We start from the raw sequence: 17221 nt of genomic DNA on the forward strand, positions 1-17221 counted from the left end.
ACAGATTTCCTGTCTTTACTGAGTTACTTGTTAAAACAATTTTGTCATTTGATAAGCATGAAGAAACCTCACAAGATGGACAATGGATGGAACTTGGAATCTCTTTTTCAAATGAGTGGTTTTTGCATTACAATCCTTTCATTCATCTTATTTATGTGACATGCATTTGCTCATTTTTGCAAGCAAAGGATTCTGGTCTGCTATTCCTCTCACAAACCCTTAGCCTATCATGATATCAAAAGTCAGGATTGTTTAAGTCACCTGATCTTGAATCACAGCTTGCATCATTCATAGAAATAAAGAGCATTTATAAAACGTGAAGTATCTGAAAAATAATTAACAAGCAGACATGTTTATTTGTTAGTAAGTTTGCAAGTCTTTATCTGCAATATAGGTTCCAGATTACATTATGTGCACATAATCTTCACGGTGGATGATATGTCATAGCAATTTCAAGAATGGAATGTTATCTTTTGAATCATTGTTTACAAGGGTTTTTATTACTGAGACTAGAGAGTCAAGAAACATCCTGAATGAAAATATCGTCATTTACTATAGCACTTGCTGATTGGTCAAATGATGTTAATAAACTCCAACCACAACTTGTGAAAATAATCCGGACTTTTGATAGCAAGATAGACCATGGGTTTGTGAGAAGAACAGCAAATCCCTTCGCTGGTGAAGACGGCATTCACTAGCCATGTTTGATGAGAAACAATTGACTTGGTCTTTCAAGGCAATAATAAATTGACAATGCAAGTAATTAAAAATCAGGTTGTCAAAAATTTGAAGTACAATTTACAAACAGGGTTTCTTGTGTTCTAATTTTTTTAAAAAAAAATTCACAACCATAATATCAAGTAAATTAAAAAATAAACAGTACTTTCCACTAGTGCAACTTCGTTCCAATTTATGATGCATATTTACTAGCAAATTAAATTGACAGACCCACAGGTCCTATACATTTCATGAAAGATGTGGCTAATAAAGGTTTTTAATTTTTTTTCTCACTCCAAAAAAAAAAAAAAAAAGGACAAAAAGGTCTGACTGAACAGTACGTGATGTAAAAATTACAAAACAGTAACTACAACATGTATACAATCTTTCTGTTAAACAAAAACAAATCCATTTTCTTGATGCCATTAAAAATAACCTATACTTCATTGATTTTCCTCCCGACTTTAAATTTAACAAGAAAATATAAACTGATTGATTTCATTACAAGCTTAAGATTTTTCTGGTAACAGTTCTTAAGGCGTACAATAAAGACTTGACATGTCATCTTGGAGGAAAAAAATAATAATAGAAGACATTGGCAATATCTAATGCAAAACTGTTTAGTCAATAAGTTGAAAAAGTTATGTTTTTATACAAATATACAAATCCAGAAATATTGCAAGCTGAATTCCAAATCAGACTGATTTAATCTTCCACAAAATGTTGAAGACCAGAGCACTTTTACTTTGTGGCCACCATTCTTTCATCAACTGTCATTTCTCTGAAAGACAGGAGGAATGTCTTTGACTTGTCTAAGACATGATCATTTTCTGTCAAGTACATGTAATCAGCTATTTAATATCCTGTAAAAGATTTAAATATTTTGAAACAGATAATGTGAATTTACATACATAAAATTAGAATGCGACAATTAATACATTGATGTAATTTTCCTTTTAAAATAAAAAGTATATTTATGTGATTCATGTAGTTAAATGATTTGGTTAAGTCAATGTATCAGGACTGAAAAATCATCAACCTAGTAATAAACCATCATGGTTGAATTATTGAACTAAAAGAAATAGCATACCTGGCTGTCAGGGTTGTTAAGAGAAAGGACACAATGGACTGAAAACTGTTACTTCAGGGCAAAATTCTTGGGGCAAGGCTGTTCATGTACATGGGAGTGTTGATATATAGCCATCCAGTGAACATAGTTTGTCCATCCATGTATACATGTACATGATAATTCGAAAATGACTGAAAAATTGAGAAAATGGAAATTCTAACCACATACTTTACTAGATTGAAAATACCACAGCAGTCTATAAAAGACTGCTTATTCCCTTTCTGGGCATAAATTCGAATAAATATTGTGTGTTTAAATAGTGTGTTTAAATGTATAATCATGAATCATAAATATCATGTGTATCACACACTTTTTTCAGAATATAAATCAAATTCTTATAAACTTGTGTGAATGCAATATCAAGAGAATGCAATTAAAATTTCACTTTATTTAGAATTTTTAGAGATACAGACACTTTCACTACCAAAACAAAAATTTACCTGTTCGTTGGTCATAATAAGCACCTGTGTCCCCACATAATGATCTTTCTAGTGCATGGTGGGGTTAGCAATTGGGTCTTCACAGATGAAAGTACTGAAGCATATGGTGCCAGTACCCTAATCAAAGTACTGAAAGTACTACTACGAGTTGATGGTATTGATTATATAATGTTTAAGGAGGCTGGGGGTCAACAAATTAACCATCAGATATAACTTATTTTTTTAGATATGATATCTTAAGCTGTCAACTATCATTTGGCAAAGAAAAAATTCATACATTTTAGTTTTAAAATTTGATCATTTTTGTATATCTTTATATGGAGCTCTTCTTTTAAAGGAGATCAATATAGTCTAAAAATGGCCACGACCACCCAGCCCTCTTAAATGAGTTGAGGTCTCTAGTCCATATATGGATATGTGATATTATGTTCAATGATGAAAGCTATCACTTTAAAATCTTTTCTTTTTGTTTTCTTTGAGAAATAAAATTATATCATTTTATTTACACCTTTTGCAACATGTATTTTTAACATGTATATTTATTTTTGTTCTTTAATATTTACTGGAATGTATGATAATTTATCACAAATCGAACCCTTAAACATAGAAAACAAATAATACTAGCTAGTTTTGGGATTTTTCATAAAATGGCAATGTAGCTTGCATTTAAAGTAATTCGTATTTTTACAAAATATTAAAGGATACCATCATTGAAATGGTCACAGAGCACAGACTATCATCATTAAAACTACCGAGAACAATTTTTGGTCACTCGATGTCATTTGACAGAAATATTATATATCAAATGACTAGAAATTTCAAATAGGGACAAATGGCACAACTGTTGTAAAATCATATAACAGTATTAAAACAACTCCTAAATAGACAAAAAAAAAAAAAAAAGAAAAAAAAAAGAAAGAAAGAAAAAGAAAAAGCCTTAAACACACATATCTAAAACTAATAGGTCAAACCTACTATAGTATTACAAATAGGGAATTATTATTTACAAATAGCGCAAATTGAATTATTTCATTAACATGCTTATTGAATATTTTCACTGCTTTCTTAAACTGACAAACAATTTGACATTTTCAATGCACATCAATATGTTCCAATTCATTTATATGTAGATTTCATAATTCAATTTTCTTGATTTAGTTACTATTGAAATTCAACTCCTTTTTTCAAAATTTACATGCACATATGATATTTCAAATCTTTTGATTTAGCCACTCTTGATATTCAGCCCCCTGTCTTTTATGATCATTCACAATAATATTCTTGATTACGCTACTCTTGGAATTCAACTTCTTGACATTTAATTGAAATGAGCATTTTATATGTTATTTCGGTTAGTTTAGTCACTCCTGAAATATAACTACTTGACTTTAATTGACATGCACATTTTATATATCATTTCTCTCGGTTTAGCCTTTCTTGAAATTCAACTACTTGACTTTCATTGATACATGTATGCATTTAAAAATTCGTTCGGCTTTTCGACTTAAGACTTTAAATTCATCACAATGACATGATATTGACTATTTACATGATCTATCTACTATTGAATTAATTTGATTTCTTGATCATTTCACATTTATAAATATGCATTTCACATTTAATTTATCAATAACATCCCACTTAATTTTTTGTTTTTATTTATCGCCTTCAGTACTATTAATTCACTTTATAACATGGCCAGCATCTGGTAGCAAAACACAGCTGGACATATTAAAGAAAACCACTTTCCAGTGTAGTGCCGACAATTGAGATAAGAATCATAGGCGTGTTAAGTGACCATTGCTGTATTTAAAGCTTGCTGTGAAACAGATCTAGATTGTGGAAGACAGGAATTCTCAACAGTGTTTTTAACAGGGAAAAAGAAATTGGAGCACAAAGTTGTCCGCTGCTGAAAAAATCTGACCCTTTAAGCAATCGAAATATTTTATTGCTTGCACAAGAAATAAGAACTTTAATTTTAAAATTGTTTTTTCAACTAGTACAGCTCATTTCTTCCGTTTGAGATTAGTAGCTGATTTACTTCGACCGTCCTTACTGCATACTTCTCGCCTTGTTTACAAATATAGGAAGTGTTCTCTGTGTTGAACGATTCATCACTAACGCGGAAAAACTGCTCTGTTCATTAGCATAACAGCGCAAGAATTACTTTATTTATATACCACCAGCACGTCAATCTTTTAAAAATAACCTGGTTTGTAAATGTTCAATTTTGTGAATTTTCTTTAAAAATCTGTTTTCAAAATACTTCTTATTATATAAAACATTTATTGATTTATAAATCAAAACTTTGTTTGCACGACATGTCACTTTTGTTGACCGCATGCCCCTAACACTATTTTCTTTCGCGGATGGACACAAATTCCAATAAAATTAATAATAAATATTTATGTTTATAAACACTTTAAAGCATATCAGGAAACATATTCTTGTTCTGTAGATTATGAAAACGGTAAATAAACCAATATTATACAAGAACCTGTACGCAAAATACTCAAATGAAAATGTGATTAGTTTCGATACATTGGGGAATCCCTTACAAGTCACATAACATGAGTTGATACCATCAACTCGTAAAAATTCAGTGTGATAGTGTATGTACACACATACTGACAACAACTCTCCATTATCATGCCAACTTGATTTTACTTTGAAAGGTACTTCAGGGTGGTCGTCAAAAGTATACACTTCAAAAGCAACACAAAATTGGCTGAACTAGTTTCAATCTAAAATACGAGATTCAAACACTGACACAGGGTAACATCACAAGAGTCAGCAGTTTTAACCATAAAACAATGTAAACACTAACCATTGAGCTTCGCGAGTGAGCTCGCTACGCTCGCGAAGCTCACTGGTTAGTGTTTACTTTGTTTTATGGATAAAGCTGCTGACTCTTGTGCCTAGATACATGAAGACCTAGTACATGTGTACATTTTGTTTTCATTTGAATGTGAATTAATGCGTTTTAAAGACAGTTTTAACTCTTCAGTCAATATTTACTCACCTCTAAAACCAAAGGAAAGACCGTATTATTTGATGCATTGATGTGATGTTCTTCGTTGTAAAATAATCATGAAAACATCATCATGTTGTTGTTTACTGCTACAGCGGAAACACGTGGTAATCTCAATTCGTATCAACTCTTACAGGGATGAGTCGTGTAAATGCGAGTTTTTGTGCTTGTTTAAAAGTTGTTAAATTCCGTGTCAGTATACATGGTATAGATCTAATTAGATTTCATATTAAGAAAATATATGACATACAGCAATATTAAATCTGATTTTTTTTTCCGACGTAAAGACGTTTAGGGAATCTACATTTCGTATCAACATTATTGTACATGTAATGTAGATAAATAAATTCATTATATTAAAAAATTAAACTTCACAAAAGGTAGAAAGATAGTATATATGTTTTTCAAAACAATTATTTTGTATTAAGTATTTATTTCATTAAAAGTATATATTAAAATAGTACTTCATATGTTATAAAACAATATTTTGTTCCGAGTAAGACGCAACAGAATCGACCTTGACGTTAAATATTGATTGCCCGTGATTTTTCTATAAAAATTATGCAAAGGTCACAAATTCAAACTATCGTTATTAAGAAAATACTGAGAGTAAGAATATCAGTAAAGGCTTGTTGAAAAGGAAATTTTCTCTAGTTTTACCAGCTTTATTTTGTTTTCCCTATTTCAATACAGAAATACACGTAAACATGAGCTTTGTATAAATATGACGATTAAAAACGAGAAAAAACACATAAGTGCAAGAAAATTCTTGTTTTTACAAAATATTTTAAAGTAATAACAATAATTTTTACATATTTTAAAAGCAGAGAAAATATACTTTAAGAATATATCACACTTTCTTTATTATGTTAATCGGGAAAAAAATGTCAATCGTCGGGAAAATCGTCAATTGCTTTGGAAAATTGCGCCATTTTCAAAAAGTCATGTATGTCTTCAAAACGTAAAATCTATTTATTACCGACATTAAGACATAAATTTTCTACATAGTTTTAAAGTAGAGAAAATTTCCAAAAAGATGATATATAGTTTATATACTTTTGTGCTTTCATAAAATAAATAAAGAGATCTTATTTTCGCGAAGTCGTGTTTTAACGCGCCATCGGTCAAATTGACTGGTGTGGAAGTGAAGGGGTTAAGAAAGACCTAGTCTATCCGCATTTCTATACCTTGACACTTGATATCAAACGAACTAATGATAAAACTCATAATAATGCGTGATATGTGAGATATATAGAAAATAATTCATACCTTTTTCTATATCACACCTCGCAACAGCCCGATACACGAATATCAGTCAGCGGCTGATAAAGTATATGATATGAAAAGGTACGATTTATTCTCAATATACGTATTTGAAATATATATGCAATTTAAAATATCCGCAATGCAAAATGTATGATACATATCTAATTTTGTGGAATATTGTGATATTCATCCGGCGAAAGGCATCTTAGACAAAAAGAAGATATAGTAACTCTTCCTTCGCCAAACGCTCGGGATAAGTAGTTCAAGTTAAACTGGTATTAGGACTTCGCATTTCGTCTTGAAAAGTTTCAGCTCTTAAGCAACAACTTACAAAAATCTTGTATTGATATTTTGCAACGACAAAGTGCCTTCATAAGGCACATTGATTATCTCTTGTGAAGTCCTACTAAGAGTGAAAAAGTCACGTCGGGACCAAGAACTCCATATAACGGACATACATGTACATTAGGTTTTTAATGATCATAAGGTATTTTGGACTTATGCATATGTACTTTCTCATAATCAATACTTAGTTCTTAAGTCCAAACGATTGTACTTTTAAATGTGTTTTGGTAGGAGCAGATTTTTTTATATACTGAAAGCAATCAAGATTTTTCTTACACTATGGTGATGACTGATGATATAAATTTCACTAAAAATACAATGTAGCATTAGTGCATGTCTTTGCTTTCGTTAATTATACAGTTGTATAATTCATCAACCATTATTTTAACCAATAATGTTACAACACCGTTCGATACTTTTGTCAATTATTGATTACATCAATGATTAAAAAAAATATTTAAACTTATAATGAACAAGAATAAAATTTATCGACTTTTGATTTGAAGATATAAATAATGAATAAAAATTCCTCATTTTCATTAGTGTATCTTTTATCATTAGTGATAACCAGAAAGCATATACAAGAATAAAACAAAACTACCTCTTCCAAAAGTTTTTTTTTCAAATGACCATGTGAATAATCATGTCTTGTATATTTGTACATAATTGATTCATGTATGAATCTTCTAGGTAAATCTGTTTTTAATACAATGTAAAAGAAGGTTTTTTTTGCTTAAGAAAGACAGTATAATTATCTTTTAATTAAGGAGTATCAATATTGAATTTAAAAAAACAACAACTAAATTTAATGTTATGAATATTTGATTTGCTGTGCTCCTTTACACACATTGCATTGAAAATAAAGTGCAGACAATGATGCAGGTAAACATCAATTATCTTTAGAATCATTAAGAAAACATGTTTCATTGAATTGGAAAAAATTCATTTGCTAAGCTTAGAAGATGAAAGTACACTGTAATTGATTTGGAATCACCTCAATCGTACCTGCATTCAAACATGCACTAATTAAATACCGTAAATGAGGTTGGTTTGTTTGTTTTGAGATAATTGCTAGAGAGTAAATGCTTTATCTTCTACCCAATTAGCCAGTAAATTGAAATCAATAAATGCATATGAATCATTTGCTTCTACCAATATCTTCTAAACGAAGAATCTTCCACCCATAAAAACTTTCTCATGTGTACAGATGCGCTGACGAAAGATACTAATATTATTACTGAAGTTGTTTACCCGTCGTTGTAAAGTAAAAGATATTTTTTAAGGTATGTCACTCGTGAAATTTGTTATATCAAGGATTTTCTGAGAAGTATATTTTGGATAAGCACTCATATAGTACCGTAAATCTGGAAATTTTTACGTCGATTTATTTTTGCGAATCTGGGTCAAAAAGGTGTTGATTAATTTTTACGTTTTAAAATTTTGCGAATTGTCATCGGTGCAAAAAATAAAAAGCGCTTAAAATTTTTACACTGGTCACTGGGTTAAAAAGACATCAGCTGTCAGCAAACGTTTTATTTATATTTTTTATTGTTGATTTATTTTTAAGAAAAATATTTTTGCGAATGCAATGCACGCGCAAATTTGCTAAAAATTTATCTACAGTAAAAATTTCCAGATTTACGGTATGACTCAAAATCGCAGAGAAAATGGGGGGTCAGTGTGCATCTAACTGAGCTACGGTACAATTAAGTTGACCTTTTTGCACTTAAATTGTAACTCGTTGGTTAATCACTTTAACCGTTATCATATTTTATCAGATGTAACCATGGCAATAAACATAATCTTATTTTACGTAAAATAGTTTGAATAATATTTATCATTGAACAAATCATGCAAATTAATGCGCGTAAATTATTGTGTGACCTTTTTGCACTAAAAAGTCTCATATTTGGGGTATTAAAAATCTAAATAGGCAATAGAATATTTTCTTGTATCAAACTTTTTACGACTTAAGTGCTGATCGGTCAAAAGTATCGAGTAGTTTAAAATAATGAAAGAAAAAGTTGGGGTCAGTGATGTAAATTTTGAAATATTGGTCAAAATATGGATTTTCTGGCAAAAAACTGTGTAAATTTTATCTCGACTTCTTTAATATATCTTCATTTTTTGGCAAAGTTTGTTGAGCGAAGGTGTAAATTTTGTTATACAAATATAAATTGAGACCTATATTTAATATTCCAGGCACATCATAAAGGAAAATATTCCCTGAGTAAAAGTATGTGAGGCTAAAGTTCCAAGATATTAAATTTAGTAAATGTGTAGATTTGCAGAATTTTCTGCTTAATGTCCTTTCACCACAAGAAATAGTCCCTTACAAATCTTGCTTCATTATGAATTTTTGAGCAGTTTTTTAATTGAATGTTGAACATTTTAGATTGTTTAATTGAAAGATGTTATAAAGATTGAATTGTAATAAATAGTTTTTAAGTAAGAGGTTCTGACTGAACTTTTCTAAAAGGCTGACGAGTGAAATACCTTAAGTTATCTTTTATTAAATACCTGTAATTCGTAATCTACTGTGTTGAATACATAATCAGGGATGAGAAAAAAAAGCTTCATAAAAGATTGTTAGATAGACAAGCTAATCGCTTAATGAGAAATTTTGATATAAATTGTGAATATGTGTTTTTATCCCATGTTTACCCCTTTATCCCGTGGATATGACTCATTGGATAAATTTTTCATAATCCACAGTTGTGACGTCACAATGGTTTTTGCGTTAGCGCGATGAAGTAAAATAAAGTGGAGTCCTATATAAAACAGTGTAAAACATTGGTTGTGAAGTATTAAACATGGGATAAAAAGAATCTCCCATGATTTGTAGTTGGATATGACTTTTATCCAACTCGTTGTGTGTTTTTATCCCCTCGCCAAGGCTCGGGGATAAAAAACACACAACTCGTTGGATAAAAATCACATCCAACTACAAATCATGGGAGATCCTATATTTATAATGCTGGTAACTTAGTTATCCAGCGAAGGGATAGTTATGAGAGCACTTGTAAAAGATCTATAATTTAGAATTGGGCCTATTTTTGGGCGAGGGGTTAATTAGTACTTCAAAAATAAATTTAATTTGGTATCTGGTAAATTTGAACTGTTTTCAATACAAATACACCGTACCATCAATGGTATAACTTTAAGAATGAAATATATGGAGATAACGAACAGTATTCAAGCTCAGAAGTCCATAAAACAATACAAAATAGGAGCAGAGCAAACACGGTCCTCCAAACATCAGAGGTGGGATCAGGTGCCATGGACGAGTGAGCATCCCCTGCCGACCGGTCACACCCGCCGTGTGCTCCTTGTCATGATCGGGAAATAACGGAAAAATCCGTCGACACTTCAGTGTGTAAATAATGGCCTAACATTCTCTTAGCAGACATAAGCACAATAAATTTTCATTTTAGAAAAATTGCAGCCAGTGAAAAATATCAAAAGTGATATTTTCAGTGTGAAAAATCAAAAGTGCTACATAGCTCTCGATTCCTCTTCCCTTCACAAAGAATGCCATAAAAAGTAATCAATGTTATATGATAGCAAAAGTAAATTTACCATCCTGACACAGATTAAATCTGCAAAAGTTTTTTTCCCAACTTGTTAAAATCAATGTTTACAATTTCAATCTCACAATCCCTTAGCTGAAAAAGGTGAAAATAAAGAACAATGGTCAATAAATACAGCAGACAAACAAATAGTGAACAGGGCAAAAATATAGACCCCTGGAAATATCAGAGGTTGAATCAGGTGCCAAGGGGGAGTAAGCATCTCCTGCCAACCGGTCACATTCGCAGTAAGTCCTATTAACTGGTCAGGTAAACATTGTACTCCGTACAAAATAAGTATAAAAGCAGTGATCTAACAAATGGTATGAAACATGTCAGACAAATTACGACTCAACGATAGGTTGTATTTACAAACAAGGTCATTATAAGCTGAATTTTAATGGGGCTGTAACATCAACTTATTTGTCAGTAGCTTCTCTCGGTTTCAAAATTGATCATACTCGGACCATGCTCTTGTGTATCGAATCATGCGGGAGATATAAACACTATATGCAGTTAATGTTAGAATATTACATATGTTTAAATAAGGAAGTTTACAATGGAAAAGCTGAAGAAGGTGATATCATAAAATTTGATTTTTTAGTTGGCGATTGTCGCCAATAGTCAGTAAAACATCTAAATATAAACCAGATGAGGCACACTCTGTGGTGTCTTTTATTTTGTGTTCACTGGAATATACCGAGTCGACACATGAATGAATGTAACTATTTTTAATTGATAAAATGTTGTCGATATATCTAAATGCTGAGTCGAAAGCCACATCAAGAATTTTCTTTTTCTCGTGCAGAAGTTTCTGAGAAAAAAAATCTGCTTCATAGGAAAATAAAGATAAGTCGGCTAATAAACTTCCAACAAAAATCTGCTTCATAGGAAAATAAAGATAAGTCGGCTAATAAACTTCCAACTGTTTAAGACCTGGTCTCCAAAGACTACAAAGACATTATCCATGAGGAACTACAGCATCTTCTGAATATCAACTTCAGAGTACTTGTATGTAGAATCAGAAGGGTTTTTAAGAAAGTTATTTTGGAAATAAGCAGTCAAAAGACATGAAAAAAATACACGACTTCCATGTTTATTGAGGAAGCAGTTGTCCATGATGTCAAAAACCCTGATCTTTTTATCGCAATGAATGGTTGTATAAAGCAAAGAAAATCCATATGTTTTAAATACTAATAAACATGAAATTCAATAGGCTTTAGCTGGATATGGAATTTATTTCATTCGTTAGAAAGGATTCGTGAAAATAAAAAAATCCTAAAATAAATAAATTCCATATCCAACTACTAAGCATCAATATGTATTTTATTCTTTCATCCATGTTAGAGATTTTCTTAAAAAGGTAATCTTAAAAAGGTAAAAAATCTGATCGTATAAGATCGGTATTACTTGTTGGTTATAAATTCAGGAGAGACCTGAATCTATCCTTATTAAACTTTTCTCTGAAACATGTTTATTTTATTGTTAATAACAGCTACAATATAGTACGCTCTGGAACGTGACCTAGTTATCGATTTTAATTGATAAAGAACATATTATTACATAAAGTGCATCGACCAATGGTTTTTCTAATGGAGTCATTAAGCCATCAAACTTTTTGAATAAATATTCCAATATTTAGAAGATGCAGACAATATCTGTATAGACAGAAATTAAGATGTAACGACGTTGTGTTTTACTATGCAAGTAAACAATCTGAGATGTAGAGCATTACTTCTTAACCTTTAAAGCTTTCTTGTCTAACACCAATCTTTTTTTGAGATACTAGAAACATCTTACCCTTCCAGGGTTGTGAATAGAAGGCTAATTATCGTCAAGAACAGTAACCTAGAGTAAATTCGGAAACTGGAGTTAGTACAAGTGAGTATTTAGACGATCGGCTTAGTATTTGTGTTGCCACTGAATGCTTTGAGATTATATGTTGTTCCAAAGAAAATCTTTCTTTGTGTAATATGTGTTGGAATTTTATTCTTCTTATCTTAAGGTATCAAAATAACATGAAATTATTATTTTTTTGGCATATTTAAATCAAACAATGCAAATTGTACAACATGCAATTAACAAAAGCTCACCAGATCAACCGGAAACAATATTTCTTGTGGTGGAAGGATATTTAGAAGAAAATTCTCAGAATCTACCCTCTTGTTTTATTTAATTTGTTAGAACTTTTGCCCTACAAATTTAACTTAAAAAAGTTTAAGTTGTCATATACAATATGCCAGGAATATTCAACGTAGATTTCAAATGCTATTCCTAGAACAAAGTTTATTCATTTTTTCAACTTATTTTCGCAAAAATTGCAGATATATTGAAATATTCAAATATCCTGAAATTTGCATATTTTGACGCGTATCTCAACATTAACATCAATGGCCAGTCGTTTTATCTTATTTTTTAAATTCTTGCCAAATCGTTTTATCTTATTTTTTAATTTTCCCTCTACTTCTAACAGATCAGCATAAAATTCATAGAAAGCTACATAAATACAAGGAATATTTTTACTGCCTATTGAGATTTATAGTACCCAAAATATTTCATTTTCTAAGTGCAAAAGGGTAACACAATAATTAATGCGAATTCATCAGCAAATGTTTTTCATTTTTATACAAGTATTTTATTTAAACTATTTTGGATAAAATAAATTTACATTTTTTGTCATGGTGACGTCTTGTTTAATATGATTGAAACATAAAAGTTCCAATTTAAGTGCAAAAAGGTCAAGCTATTTGTATTATCCTCAGTTAGATGCACATTGACCCCTAGTTAGCTTTTTTAATTCTAAGCTATTCCTTACAATTAGATATTTTAATATATTTCTTTAAAAAATCTTTCATATAACCAGTGTCAGAAGTGATTTTTCTTAAATTCTAGATTTGAACTTTAGTAGGAAAACATTCATTTCTAGGTTAAATTAATTATTTAGAGATGACAGCCCAAGAATAATATTTTCCGATCAGAGTACCTGATGCTTGTTAGTCAATGGTTGTTAATCTCAAACTAATTAACGAATTTGGGCGTTAACCAAAAAATAATGCTTATCAAAATTTACTGAAAATTATGTCATTAGTTAGCACAATAGAAACCAATACCATGGGGAAAGAAGTCGAAGTATTGCATTCTACTATTGCGTTTGAATAAATACATGAAACTTTGAGTTTTACTCGCGAGAAAGGGAGGGGGAATATGGGAAATTTTGGTATCTTTTTATCCAGATTTATCTATACAGAATTGACTGACTTTTGATTTTATTTAAAATAAATTGAAAATAGACATTTTTATAGACTTGATCACAAATTATATAATTTTTCGTATCCTATTTCAACACTATAATATGATTTTTTTTTTTTTTTTTTTTTTAAAGATTAATGAATTAAAAAGCAAGATCAGCAACTACAACAACAATTACAAGTAGAAATTAAAGGAAACACACCTTGTATTTCATGTACAATATAAACAAATATAAGATTAACCGATTATTGTTTAACCTATAACTCACTGGTTGTTGATTATGTACGTATTTAACACTATTGATTTGCAGGCACTAACGAAGGTGAATATACTTTGACTTTATGAAATCTCCAAAGGTGAAAACTTTTGTAATGAAATCGTTAACCCGTAGATAATAAAACCTTGCCACAATGTGAATTTTTAAAGCCTTTTAATTTAATTTCCTTAGTTAAATCTGCAAAACCACCATATTTCCTGTAAAAGGCATAAATATCGTTGATAAATTCTATGTAGGTTGTTTGGCAAGTAATAGTCAGAACTATATTATTATTGTTTTTTCATCATAAATTCAATAGCATATTGTTCAATTTATTGTTGGGGTTGTTTTTTTTGGGGGGGGGGGATTGACCAAAATGCAATAATAAAACGAATTTTTTGATCGTTTTATCTAAATCCCATGTCTTAGAAGTTCATCTAGCAGTTAATTCTTTAAATTTTTAAATTGTTCAATTCCAATAATTCCAAGCGTCTGTTTTTAATAACACAAAAGGTCTTCAAACATCAGAGGTCATGAAGCCATATTCCTTTATCTTTTGCTGTTTGTATTCTTTAGAATATGTTGGTAAATGAATTCACCATTCTAATTTCCCTTTAATCCAAATATACTATTTGAATAACTGCAGCTTTTTCCGTTTACCCGATCATAACAAGGAGCACGCAGCGGGTGTGTCCGGTCGACAGGGAATGCTTACTCCTCCATGGCACCTGATCTCACCTCTGGTTATCTTAGAGGTCCGTGGTTGCTCTGCTCCAAATTTGTATTGTTTTAAATTTTGAGCTTGAGTACTTTTCGTTATTTTCTTATTTCACTGAAGCTTATTTATGTCCTCTAGTGTAGTTTTTCGGTTCACTGATGCTATTATTTGCGCATGCTTAGCAATGTTTCGTTATGTAAGACCTCGGTTGTACTCCAGTATTCAAAATGCCACATAAGTGTGATAGATAGAAAAGTCATTTATTATAAATGACGACAGATTATTACAAGATATATCTATAAAGTGAAGATCATTATTACACAACGCTTCAATAAACAAATGTAATTCCACAGCATTTGTCGACACTATGACAGGAGGGCAGGCACATTTGGCATATCATTATAAAGGGTTAGACAATTATTTCATAAAGATGGGATTGAAAAATGCAAAGTATCTATAGCAAGTAACCTCTGACCTATAGCTCAAGGACTAACGAATCTCTAAAGTTGAGATCAGGAAAAAAGTTTGTACACAAATGATTTTCATCCAAGTTTATCAACTTCTGACTTGAAGACTACACGTTAAAAATTGTACACACATAATTGGTGATAATATTGAGAAGAAAACGTATGACCTGTAGACTGTATTTAATAAATTGTACAGTTTAAAGTGATATTCAGCAAACAATTCTGACCATTCAAATGCTTGATTGTTAAAAACTAAACGCAAGATTGTTGAAAATTAAAATTTGCCATAAGGTCGGCTTTGTAAATCAATAGCCCTTGTGAGCAGTACTAAAACAATTGCAACTAATAGTTCACTGCATCGCATTTGCTGTTTGAAGATGACTTATCTTATACATTCTTTGCATGATTATGATAGATAATAAATGAATACTTTATGGGTCTATTTTTACTTTATATAGTAAACTGCATTGGGTGTCACATTAAATTGTACCTGCATATGGATTTTATGTCACCCAGTTGATTCGATACACAAGAGCATGTTCGAACATGCGTACGAACAATTCATAAAACGAGACAGACAACTGGCAAATAAGCTGATGATACAAAGATAGCAACACTCTCGTTTAAAGTCAACATTTAGAAAAATCTATGGTCGCTACAATTACCTAGTTTGCAAATACATTTTATCGTTAGGTCAAATGTTGACGTCTTTCATACAAAATGTTAGGCCATATTTTCACACTGAATTGTCTGCGGATTTTTCCGTATACGTGATCATGACAAAGGACGCACTGCTTGTGTGACTGGGCAACAGTGAATGCCAATTCCTCCATGGCACTTGATCCAACCTCTGTTTTCAGAGATTCTCTTGTGCTTTGCTGATAGTTTGTATTGTTAAAATGGACTCTTTAGCATGAGTTCTGTTCGGTAACTACACATTTCATTGCTATCATTTTTGAAAGGATGTATTCTACATGAATTGAAATTCGTTTTCCGTTTCAAAACCATTAAAAAGTTTATGTCCATATTTCAGGTCTCGTCTAAATTCTGTAATAAAAAATGGAATGACATAATTGCCTGATTGACATACTCGACATCATTATGATACATGCAAGGTGTGAAATATATAGAGAATATTCAATGTTTTGTAGTTGGATATGGAATTTATTTCACTCGTGAGACAGGATTTATTGATATTTTCACGAGTGCGAAGCACGAGAAGCACGAGTGAAAATATAAAAAAATCCTGTCTCACGAGTGAAATAAATTCCATATCCAACTACAAAACATTGAATTTTCTATTTATTACATTTTCTTTGATTTCCCCTTTGCCTCTGTCTTTTCTTAACACAATGTAATAGACTGTGACGTCATAGTTGAGCAGTTGAGACGTCATGGCTTAGCAGTTGTGAGATGAAAACATTGTAACATGGATTTTAGCAACATATTTGGGAAGAAATTGGCAGTTTTAGTCTCTGTCAAGATGGTTTAGTTAAATATCTCAATCTTATTACAGGCCAGAAATTATATTTTACATACTTTGATATCCTTTCACACTGTGAGAGAATATCACTTTGGTATCCTTTCACACTGTGAGAGAATATCACTTTTATTCAATGAATAAATCACAGTAATGTAATAAAAGATAACAAGCTTGTTAAATTAAGAAATGTAAGTTTCTGTACTACTTAAAAAAATAGATAATTAAATTGCTTATGGACCACCAAATACTAGAAGCGTTAAATCAGAGCGTCATTTTAGACAGATATAGACCACAATTAGACTTGTAAAACTCTTTGGGAAAGTGTTGTTTCACACAGAGGACAAATAACATCTCTAAAATCGTACACACATGTACTTGTATTTCTATGCTATTAAAGCATTAAAACCATCTTAACATATTTTGAATTGAGCTCAAAAAATGCACCCAGGTCACTCTCTTGCCACAAATAATTAGATGTTTATTAACCTGCTCTGTGTGCCTTTTCTTGATTTCTACACAGATAATTCAGAAGAATTGCGAATCCTTGGACC

At 30.9% G+C, this 17221-nt stretch overlaps 1 long non-coding RNA gene across 1 annotated transcript; it reads right to left on the reverse strand.

The window, feature by feature from the left end:
* Nucleotides 1-602: 602 nt before the first annotated feature.
* Nucleotides 603-2438, reverse strand: LOC133192512 (uncharacterized). The gene is made up of 3 exons (XR_009721819.1): nucleotides 2287-2438; nucleotides 1808-1977; nucleotides 603-1580 (listed from the first exon to the last, which is right to left on the reverse strand). It is a non-coding gene; the product is annotated as an uncharacterized LOC133192512 (long non-coding RNA).
* Between the last annotated feature and the right edge of the window lie 14783 nt (nucleotides 2439-17221).

The sequence above is a fragment of the Saccostrea echinata genome, unplaced genomic scaffold (assembly GCF_033153115.1).
Source record: "Saccostrea echinata isolate AGI-Se365-2 ecotype Australia unplaced genomic scaffold, CSIRO_AGI_Sech_v1 ptg000025l, whole genome shotgun sequence".
Taxonomy (NCBI): Eukaryota; Metazoa; Mollusca; class Bivalvia; order Ostreida; family Ostreidae; genus Saccostrea; species Saccostrea echinata.